We start from the raw sequence: 12,176 nt of genomic DNA, 5'->3' as shown, positions 1-12,176 counted from the left end.
GACATTTGGATCAAGTTAAGGAATATTCACTGCTATAATGATGCATAGATAATAAGATAATTGCCTACCTTTACATAGATTCAAAAATGAATTAGAAACATTTGACAGGTATGAACGTGCCAACCAAAATAATTTTTGCCAGCAGCCATATGCATGCCTCAAATACTAAAACATGAGGACCTTAGAAGCAAAAACTGTTGATACAAACAAGTATTTGTACTTTGTTTAATTACCATTTTTTATTTTTATTTTTCTGTGGGTTTTTTTTGGTTGGTTGGTTGATTTTGAGGTTTTACTGATGTAGCAGTGGGTGACTTATGGCAGGAGTTGTCATGCAGATATAGGAGTGTGCTTCAGCTGGTATCTCCAAAGCACCAAGTTTTCTAATATTATTCATAGTATCATGATAATATTGTTAAAAGTTAATTACTACTGTTGCTTGCTTAATTGAATATACATGTATTTATATATTTATGTAGTTGGGAAGGTTAATCATAAGTAAGTGAGTTTGGTTTTGGCTTTTCGTGCAGTTTCCCACTTCTAAGAATGAATCTTTCTAAGATAACATCTTATGAAAGGTTAGGCCAGCTTAGTTCCTACTTTTCTTGCACCAGCCACAATGCCTGCCTGGAGCAGGCTTTCCCATGAGTTGGATCAAACTAACACTTAAGATTCTGATGCTCAGATCCAGCCAAAATCCCATAAAGTCAATATCACTCATAAACCTTTATGGAATGGCTCTGTTAACTTAGGCAACTCATCTTCACTGCAGCAGTCATAATGAAGCACTCTTTCTGGGCCTCCGCTCTGATTAAATTACATTTTAACAATTCTTAAACTGGAGTGAGCTCTTATTATGAAATGATTAAAGGTCACTTTTCTTTTTCTCTACACTGGTAATGTGCATATATACTTACACTGTCAGCTGTTATTCCTGACAATGACAACAGATGAATAAAGAATAGACATTTGCAAAATATGGCAAAACTACAGCATACTATAAATGTTAATAGCTTTATTCATTTCAGATCTGGAATGTGACAAAATGACTCATGCTGGAGAACAGACTTCCTGGATCACAGTGCGAGGTAGGAAATGAAATTAGAGATGGTTAACAGAAAGCATTCCAGCTCAGCATCCCACACCCACTCTTCAAACATTTGTCCAAAATGTGTCCCTCTCCTGAGGTTTGGAAGAACATCTATAATATTTTCATATTGTCTTTCCTTCTTTCAACTCCACATTTTCACCTGGTGATGGAGGACTGAATTACCCCTTCTGTTTCTCATGATAATGAATGAATGAAAACAAGAGCAACAGAAATCCATCCTAAATGTTGCTCTTGTGGAATTTCCTTGCACATTTTGATCCAATAAGATAATAGTTTGGGAAATGCTGTTCGGAACAGAAGCAGAACGAATGCTAAACAGACACAAAGTAAATGTGTTTTGGCATGGAAATTGATCTCTCTCTGAATCTGCTAGTGTCATCATCTAATGGAATAAATTAGACCCTTTATTTGTTATATGTCATCATATACTTCTATTTATACTAATAATATGGAATAAAATAGAACTATAGCATTAAATTAGTGTATAATGAGTTAAATGAAAAAATTTAATCTTATAAAAATATTTATGTACTGTTATTACCATTGGAATCTTCTAACACTTTTTTTTTTTTTTTCGTTCCAGTTTAGCATTTAAGGATTTTTTGAAGGATAAAACTCCCTCATGGAATTAAAAATGTGAGTTTTCCTCTTCCTTACTGGTAACTCAAATTGTTTTTTGAATGTAAAAGATGTCTCAATGAAGTCTCTTTATCTGAAAAAGTTTAGTTTTCATGTACCTTTTCTGCTGATCATTGTCATTATTTAAGTATCTTATATTAATAATCAAAAACAGATAACATAAACTTGGTTGAATGTTTGGTCACTCATCACACATAAAGCATGGAAAATTCCTTTGAAATATTTTTAGGGAGAGGTTTAGCCACAGAGTTAATTATAGGAAGATGAGTTGTTATAGGAGGGATTTACAACTAATCTTGAAAGACTGAATCATTACTTTATTCATAATGAATGTTTTTCAATAAAAGAATAAAAAATAATAAAAAATAATAAAAAAATTAAATAAATAGAATAAAAAATAAAAGGCAAGGAACTGTATCTTTCTCCAAAGATATAGAGCGCTATAAAGGGTATAAAAGATGTGAGTTAGTACCATACCAGACAGATAGGAAAATAAACACAATATATAGGTCAGTTTGGCACTGTAAACCATTAGAGGAACATTTCCTGAACAAGTACAGCAGACCGTCAAAGTGAGGTCTCTCCAGGGTGTCAAAAAGCAGAATTCAATGAAACAGACTTACTAATTATTACAAAGCAGGAAAAATATCCATATTCATAGGCCATAAAGTACCAGGCACAGATGGATTGTTTTACAGAAATGTTTTATTGCTTATCCCAATGCTTTGTTAGAAAAAAACCTGTAATACAACGGGTCATAATAATAAAAAAAGTATATTTTTCTTTCATTAAATATATATATATTTATATAATATATATATATATATGTGTATATATATATATATTATATATATATATTTAAATAATCTTGTGCCCTTAGAAATTTTATGGAGGTAATTCTAGGTTATCCTGGGATACTGGAATTCCCACAAAATGGCCACTACAGTCTCTTGCCTCAGGCCAGGATAACCATCTCACAAACCAGCTGAGATGTCACACTGGTGATTTTAGAGAGCAGAACTTCCACTACCTCTTGCTTGATCCTGGCTATGTTGAGTTAAAGCAGCCCATTACATCAGCACAATGCAGAAGTTTTGTATACTGCAGCAGTTTTTCATGCCCTGTTAGAAAGCAGTGAAGTTGGAGATTTTCAAGACCTGATAAGCAGTGTGTCATAGAGGAATGTACATGCTCCAGCAAAAGGCAGTGGGAAGGATTTTAAATTGCATGAATAAGTAGTCATTTCTACCTGTTCAAAAAGAGCGAACGTGTTCTCTAACAACTAATCTCTGATTTATTTGAATAGGATTCTTTTGAATGATGTCAGCTTAATTACTTAGGCAAAAGAAAGACACTAAAGATTTATCAGTATGAAGGTCCTTTAATATTAAAGTTTGCCAACACAAGGTGCTGAAGGAAGTGATTTGGGCACAGTCATATATAAATACATAAAGAGAATAGCACTGCAGGCTGTAGCAATTTTTCTGCTAAATAAAACTTTGTTAACTTGGGTTAGAATATGACTCATGCAGTGTCAAGAACAGATAAGAAAGTAGAGCTTATAAAATTAAAGGTAAAGCAAAGGAATATATAAATATTAACAGTTTTTCATATTTAGATGTGGTTTGAATATTATTATTGATTGAGACGGGACTTAAGACCATTATTGGTTTGGGGTTTTTAGTCAAATTTTGGATTAGCTCAGTGATATTTAGACTTACTACAGTGGTATGCTATATAATAGTGTCCATTAATGGCTTTACCATAACAGTTATATATCACTGTCTGTCAAAAGTATATATTAAGAGTGGGAACCACCTTACTTTGAAATTTAAGTACCTAGATTAGTCAATCATTCAGGCTCCTTCTGTAGTCAATAGGCAGAGGGTGATTAATCCCACACTAATCCAGGGTTGGTTGAATCATCCCCCAAAGTTGCCTCTCCCTCCAAGAGCTGTACTTTTCCTACCAAGAAACAACAAAAAAAAAAAAAAAAGCATGTGGCCTCTGTTTTCAGTTCTAACCAATCAATGTAGCTGAAATTTCGAACAGGGGTTGCTGGAAGAAATTTCTCCTCAGAGCCTGCAGACTGAAGAGTTTTCGTGTGAACTGCCTGGCGAATAATATCAAATGGCAAATGCATTGGGGAGGCTTGTTGGCAGATCATTAACCAGTTGCAAACAGAAGGGATTTTGTTGAGCCATATGCAAAACTAGAGTGCTATATCATTTTAAAAAACGACTGCCATCGATTGTTGCATAAAATAAAACTGCAGCTTGTGCTTTCTTAGCTCTGCGACAGAGGCTTTAATTGGGGTTTGGAGGGGAGAGCGGCTGCCTGCCAGTGCTCTATGCAATCATCCAGCTGTTCAGACAGTTAAAGACCTTAAGATGTTATAGAAAAAGAGCTGGCAGACACTCAGTCTGCCTTCTAGAGACCAGGGAGCATCCTAGCAAGCTATTTAAGACGTTATTTAATATGGCAATCATTAACAGTCAGAGATAAAAGGCAAAAGCACCATGTAATTGATTTGCTAGAAATGCACAAGTTTATACGTATTAAGGTGCTTCACTATGCATGCTATTGCCTTCATCTAACAGTACCTTTACTTTTTAATTTGATTAAACTACAAAAAAAAACCCCTGAATCTATAAATATCTATTTGATATTGACAGCACAGGATGCTGAGAGATGAATTTTATATTGAGGCAATTATTGCATAAACAAGCAATGGATCTCAAGCTTTGAAAGTTATGGCACTTCATCCATAGAACTTGATGCTCTGGCTCCTGATGAGCTGTGCTTTCATCAAAAGGATCAGTTCCTTGGAGAAAGAAACAATTAAAGGAATGCGTTATGAAGACTTTATATACAGTTATATCAAGACTAGAAAAAAAATCAAATAAATAACAAATCAAAAGTGCTTTTGTTGCCATCCCTGCAGTTCATATACCATGTAAGAAATTATGGTCAACTTTAAAAAGAAAAAAAGAAAAAACTGCTTAAGAAATACACTTATATTGCCACAAGGAGGTTTTTTTTTTTTTATCTATTGATTACACTTTGATCTAAATTGCTTACTGGCATTATCATTAATTCCTGTGGGCTATGTTACTGCAAATAATGGTTGAACTGTACCTTGCCTTGCTCTGTGAGTGATGGCAGGTAACTATTGCTATAGAAAGATCTGAAAAGAACTAAATTTACCTGATTTTTTTTTTTTTTTTTTTTACATACTGAAAGACAAGTATGGTTTGAAAGAGAGTGACCATGGTTTCAGTAGCTAATCTCACTTCAAAGAGCTATTTTGAACTGTTTAATATTATTTTTATAAATGTTAGATTTTTGGTGTAGCTTGTTGATATTTTGCATTAGGCTCATACCTGAGACCTTACAGTCATAAGACTACTCAAGGTGTGGCTCAATTAATAACAAAGCATATAAAAATATTTCATCTTTATCTTGTTATATCATCCACCACAACTAGAACTTCTTTCATACCCCTACTAATTTCAAATCTGGTTTACTCAAGCATTACTGATCTGTTCAGGAGAAGGGATTACTTTCTTTCTAGCAGCAAGCATGCTGAGCTATGTTCTGATGAGCTGTATTTGCAACCTACAGAAAAAGTAAATCCACTAAATCAAAGACAAAGATAAAAATGAAGATAGGTTAAAACACACTATAATTGTGTTAACATGTCACTTAGCTTAGCAGTTGTTTCTTGACTTCCTGCTAGAAAAACATTGAAAAATCTAATTTGTTCTCAGGTAGAAGCTTGCCCCAGGAAGTAATTTTGAGAGAAATTTTGACAATTATACAGCACCACCTCCACTTCAGCTGAGTTACTAATTGGTACTAATTGGATAATTAACACCTATTGCTCTTCAAGCAATAATAAAAATAACTCAGTAGTAGCCCAAATCTGCAAGCACACCATTATTCTGGGGTCCCTGCTTGCCTGTGTTACCTCATTAGTAAGTAGGCTGCAAGGTCACACAATGGTAACATCATCCATCTTGTTTGCAAATACTCAAACATCTGCCAGTGCACAACAAATAGCAAATAAATCATTATAACGGCCCATATCAGCCCCAAGAGGTGTATACAAAAGAAAATTTTTGAGAGTTTTCTTTTACACATCTGGTATTGTATAAAAATGGAGATTTGTGTGAAAGCAAGGGTGTGGGATTTGATGAGGATTTCAGAGTACCAAATTTCTTTATTCTCCACTGTAAATTAATGCAATACTTTCTGGAAAGAAGTCATGTGGTTAAGGAAGGCCTGGATTATTCTTTTAATAGGTCCCACATTATAAATAACTAGAGGTTTAAATGACATTAAAAATACAGCTCCAAAATAGAACTGATCAGTGGATGAAAGCTAGGCCTGTGCTGCCCAGGGGGTTTGCTGGGGGAGGTCCCTGTCCAGCTGCCAAAATTCATTTAAGCGTGCCTCAAGCCTCCCATAGACATAAGGTAATGTATGAATGCAGATCCTGGAGCCCAGAATGGGAAACACTATGGGGGGAAAAAAATCCAATCTCTCTACCTTCAGAAAATCACTGGATTTGTCTTTTGGTTTTGTACAGTTTTGATCGTACTTTACACAGTGGAATGATCTAAACCAATATTATTTACTAGAAACCTTAAGATAAAGGCTTAAATTCTGGTCCCCTTTTAATCAACAGAGCAAAGGAAAGATGTGGATTTGTTGTATCAACATATCAGTAGATTCTTTCCTTCCCTTTGGTAAACATGATTCAGCTTTTGATGTGCAGCTGCTGACTCGATATAGATGGAAAAAAATTATGGATTCATGAATATGGAATTCCGGTTTCTTTAGGTTCCTTAATCAAATAAGGAACCTTCGTTTCAGCACTCAGCTCATTTATTACCTAACTCAGCTTATGCAAAGTGGCATTGTTTGTTTCTATTTTAAAGCAACTAAACATGATGATCTGAGGAAGAATTTACTGGTGTGTAAAAAGAGAGCAATGCACAGCAGTGCTAATTCTCAGATTTCTGCAGTGCAGGGCAAAGTAGAAGCTGTCTTGAAATCAGTGCTGTATTAATACAATAAGATTTCAGAATTATATGTATGAAAGTCACATTGTGCTTTCTTAGGGTCAAACATGGAAAAGACATGGGTAAACTCTTTGGAGAAGATGACAGTGACCCTAGAAGATGTTAGTTGTAATTTGGTAGCAAAGCTGATGATATCATAGCATAGTATCACTACCAAAACATGGGGTTTTTTTGGGGTTTTTTTTGTTTTGTTTTGTTTCATTTTGGTTTTTTTGGGTTTTTTTTTTTTTTGTTTTTTTTTTTTGTAAGATTATTGTCTAAATTCATACAGGAAGGACAGAATTCTGTCTGTATTTTGAAAGAAGATTGAATAAATTCCATTTTAAAAAGTGCAGCAAAATTAATTCTGGACTGAGAAGAAGGAATTTGATTACAAGTTGTGTCTCCTCTAGAGCAGGAGCTTGTCAGCAAACCATGTAGGAGCTTTTTCCTTTCTGCTTGGTGTCAGCTGGGAACCTGCTTCCCGCTCTGAAGAAACATCAGGGAGTGGACTTTAGTTCATGGATATCTCTCTGTTTAGATGAGCCCTAGGCACAGTCTGGCTCTCTCTGCTTGGTTCACCTGGACTTGGTCTCTGCAGAACTTGGTAACCTGCCCCTCTAAAGTTACCAATCTGACACCAGAGCCCAGCACCAGCAGGGAGGAATCAAGAAAAACCTGCACAAGGTGTATAAAGTCATATGTGTAAATCTAGAAATTCAGAGGGTGCTTTATTTATTTTCTCCAACAAATTTTTGTCACTGTACTTTTTTGTTCATGGAGACAAAGAGAGTATTTTCTCCAGATCCTGGTTTTACCGTAAAAACATTATATTGTTTATTTTTCAATATTTATTCTCTAGCACTAATCCAGTTACACAGTATATCCTACAGCATCACTGTAGAGAACTTTTTCATTTTGTGTGAGTAGAGGAAAAATTACCATATACCAAAATGTAGACCTAAGTTTTTCAAATAAAGCAGTTCTGAGATGGGCCCTCGTGTTTTTATCTGCAGCAATCTTGCTCCTTCAAATCAAACTTCTTTTTTTTGAGCAGAAACTACCAATCAGGACCAATTGTCTTTAATTTTACAACAGTGACAAATGATTTTGGGAAGCTATGACTCATTTTACCCTAACCCAGACAAGATTATTCCAAGCTGTGTAACTGGTAGGATAAACCCAGCTGTGCCAAATCATACCCATCTGTTTGAAAATGTGGGACAAAAACTACTCTGGACACAACATACCAGAAGCATGACGCCAAATAACAAGTAAATAAATAAATAAACCTGAGCTGCCTTGGAGAAAATTTTCTCACACTGAAAGAAAAAATATTGTGGCCCACACCCATAACTGTTATCACAGCACAGAAAACCACTGGTACCTGTTAATTTCTCTCTTTATATATTGGATAAAACTGGCTTGTTTAACATTTTTTAACATGCTATACAAAACATAAACTATATTAGAGAATCACCTATGACTTCAAGCAAAAAATCTTACAGATCCATGCTTGAACTGCAACACAGGAAGAATTTATACACCAGGGTCTATGACAGCAATCTGCAAGAAATGCTTGGGTAGCAGAGGGTCAAGAGCTCTTCAATTTTCAGCTGTAAAATTTATTAAGTGCCTGAAGTTCTGCTCTGAGCACTTCTAGAGAGGTTAGCTGTGCAAAATGTCCTAGAAACTCTCCCATGCCTAAGCCTGTAGAGACTAATAACTTAGCAGCCCTGAAAATTGCTTGCATCCTGTGTCCATGCCACAGTCTAAGCAGGATGTTCACAGTGACCCAGACACTTCTCAGAAAGGCACTATGTAACTGTGGTGATTTAGCAACACTCACAGGGACTCCTTTGCAGCTGACAAAAGAATCACAATTCGTATTTCTACTTCCCTACTTTTGAAGTAAATATTAATCCCTAATTAATTATCATCTTGCATTCATGTAACTTCTTCAGGTGTTCCTATGCAGACTTAGTTAAATGATAGTGGAACTAAAAGGCTTATTTCTTTCCTGTAAACACTTAATAATAAATACCTCTTTCCAAATTTACATCCCTCCATTTAATTTTGATATTAACACTATGCACTTGTTATACTTCCAAATGAATGAGGACTTGATATAATGAGAATGGTATGAAGATGATCCAGTGCTGCAGGCTGTTAATATTCAATTCCAAATTAATAGGACTATTATCAATTAGATTAGCTGGCCTGTGTGAGTGGTACTTGCCTAGGTCCTTGCTTCCAGCATTAGTTTTCTGAATGGTGGTGGCCAACCTCATACCTTTCCTCTTAGAAATCTGATTAATAAAAGCACCCACTATAAAAACCTTTAAGATAATGAATAGACTCTCCCAGCTCTCAGCCCTATTCTTATGTGATCAATCAGGTATGAATGGCAAAAAAAGTTACTTGGAGACGAAAATAAATGAACATATTGTAGCAGGTAATTAAAGAGGATGCTTTGATATTCTGCTAATCTTGTTTAGCCTCTCCTTTCCTTGCTTGCCAGCTACAGAATTGCTGCAGCCTGTTTATACCAGACAAGGGAGCAGTGATTTAAATGAGGGGTGTGTTCATTAGCTAGTATGCAAACATGAGCAGTGCTGAGGCACAAGGCACAGACACCAGGAATTTATAAGGAAAGATTGTCTGAAACAGCCCTCATCTCTGTGTTCATTTACAATGAAGTGTGCAGGCTTAACTCCAGTGATGCGTGCAGTTTTGGGTGACATGATATGAGAAAGACACTTAGCTCCTAGAAAGTGTCCAAAGGAGGGAAGCAAGGATGGTGAAAGGTCTGGAGGGGAAGCTGTGTGAGGAGGGGCTGGGGGCATTTGGTGTGTTCAGCCTGGAGGAGACTGAGGGGAGACCTCACTTCAGTCACAGCTTCCTTGTGAGGGGCAGAGGAGGGGCAGGCACTGATCTCTGCTCTGTGGTGACAGTGACAGGACCCCAGGGAATGGCCTGGAGTGTCAGGGAGGTTTAGGTTGGATATTAGGAAAAGGTTCTTCCCCCAGAGGGTGCCTGGGCACTGGAACAGCTCCCCAGGGTGATCATAGCACCAAGCCTGACAGAGCTCAAGAGGTATTTGGACAATGCTCTATGGCAGATGGTGTAATTCTTGGGCTGCCCTATGCAGAGTCAGGAGCTGGACTTGGGTGACCCTTGTAGGTCCTTTCCAACTGAGGATATTCTGTGAATCTGTGATTTAAATCTCTTTTATGCATAGACTGATTTTGGATGGTAACTATTTCTGAAACAATAGGATTGCTCCTATCTTGGACTTTTTCATATATTCTTTTTAATCTGGGCAACCCCAAGTAAATCCTGACTTTGTTTTTTAATTACTGTAAAAAGACCTTTTAAAGTAAGCTCAGACCAGGCAGCACAGCCTAATGATCAAGACATCAAAATAGAGTCAGGAAAATGTTTCCATCTCCACTGAGGGGGCGTGCATTAATCCAGGCTCAAGACATCCTAAACTGTTATGGGATATTCATATAAAATTTTCTAGAAGAGGTGAAATCACTGAAGAGGTAACAATTTATGTATGCACATGGTCCTGATGTCAGTCCTTTATTAAAGCCAGCCCTTCATCTCTCAGTTTGCTTTCCTTTGCTATAATAGGGATTGTACTTATCTTTTGAGAAGTAACTTGAGTGTTCCTGATGACAGAAGCTGGGTGAAGTAAGATCAGTTCTTTGCACATTTGATACCTGAAGAGAACATGATAGAATCTTTGCAGGAAACCATTTGGAAGATCCATCTCATAAGGATAAAAGCAGTAAAAGCTAACATCATAGTAATGAGTTGTCAGAGTTCTAAAAGGTCTTGAACATTTTAAAAATAGCATTCAACTAAAAGTGGTTTCTCACCTTCCTTTTAAAATTACCTGAGTAGCAAAAGAAAAATCAAAACTCCACTACATTAAAATTTGGAAAAGAGAGATTTGGGGACTAGTGCTCAGACATTGAGTAGAATACATGATATAGAAAACAGTCAGAAAATGCACAGACAAATGTGGTATCCCTGAAAAAATCAATGTGAATTTTATAGAAAGAAGTTTGGTCTTGCTCGTCCTTTAAAGAATCAATAATCATTTTCTATTGTACACTTGTGCTTCAAAAACCTTTCAACAGCCCATCAAAGAGATCAAATTATTGTTTATTTCCAAGGTTCTCTCATGAGCAAATAAATACTCAAAAACTGGAAAGAAAGGGTAGGAATAAATAGTCAGTTTTGTCAATACAGGAAAAACCACTCTAGGAGTCTCAGTTTCACACTGGGCCTACTATTGCTACATGTATACAAAAATTATCTGGAGAAAGACTGAAAAGTGAAACAGCAGAATTTGTTGATGGTGCAGAGGGTCTTTAGAGCTGAAAAAGTTGTTAATTCAACTGCCAATAAACCCTCAATACTGAGCTACCAGGCATATTCAAGCTTAGTAGGATAAATGACTAAATGTGGAAAAAGTAAAAAAAGGATGATATCCATATAAAACATAATTTTACCTTTGGAGTAAGGTGTGCTAAACTATCCATTGTATCTGAGAAAAGAGATCTCAGAGGTTAGTAACAGGGCTTGTGAAAATGTTAGTTCAGGAGTCAAATACAGTCAACATAAAAAAAAAAAAAAAAAAAAAAAAAACAAAAAAACCAGGATGTATATGAGTTATTGCAAAGATGTGAAGAACAAAACTGAAAAATGCAATGGCACTTCATGCACATGAAACCTGGGTATTGCTGGGAAATCTGTCTCCCTGCCACTGCAAAGACATAACAGAAGAAGTACAGAGAAGAGCAATAACGATGAAAATATTTACAGAGCAACCCTCAGAGGAAGGATTAGACAGACAAGAACTCCTCAGCTCAGAGAAGAGACACTGTAGGGAGCTTTTGACAGAACTATAAAATCATGAGTGAAACTGAGAAGGTAGAGAGGGAACTGATGATTGTTCCCCATAATTCAAGAACTATTGGAACTCTGATGTGAAGTTGCAGACCAAACAAACTAATGAGGATATACAGAGGAGTTCATGGTCACGGCAAGCTGCGAAGATCCCCGCTGACAGCTTCAAAGTGGGACTAGACTGCTGGAAGATAAGATTTCTTAAAAATATTAAAACAGTATCTAAACTCTACCTTTGCATGTTCACAAGGTAGGGATTGTTGAACTCGTGTAAGGAGTAAGATTGCTGTGTTTGCTGTTTCTTAAGACTCCCATGCAGAAATTGATTATTGGTGATAGCTGGAGACATGCTGCTGGAGGATTCCGCAAAGCCGGATCGAGTTCTGAGTTACTAAGAGCATCCCCACATTCTCACCATCACTATTAATTTTTCACTT

At 36.3% G+C, this 12,176-nt stretch overlaps 1 long non-coding RNA gene across 1 annotated transcript in view; it reads left to right on the top strand.

Annotated features, from left to right (window-relative positions):
* LOC140680285 (uncharacterized) overlaps positions 1-2,473 on the top strand; it is a 40,184-nt gene extending 37,711 nt beyond the window's left edge. The window contains exons 2-3 of the long non-coding RNA XR_012051436.1: positions 1,029-1,088; positions 1,695-2,473. This is a non-coding gene — a long non-coding RNA (uncharacterized lncRNA). The remainder of the gene's footprint in view (positions 1-1,028; positions 1,089-1,694) is intronic.
* Positions 2,474-12,176: the final 9,703 nt, after the last annotated feature.

Source organism: Taeniopygia guttata, chromosome 1 (genome assembly GCF_048771995.1).
Source record: "Taeniopygia guttata chromosome 1, bTaeGut7.mat, whole genome shotgun sequence".
Classification (NCBI taxonomy): Eukaryota; Metazoa; Chordata; class Aves; order Passeriformes; family Estrildidae; genus Taeniopygia; species Taeniopygia guttata.
Note: the sequence above shows the minus strand (reverse complement) of the source record. Positions and strands in the feature narration are given on the sequence as shown.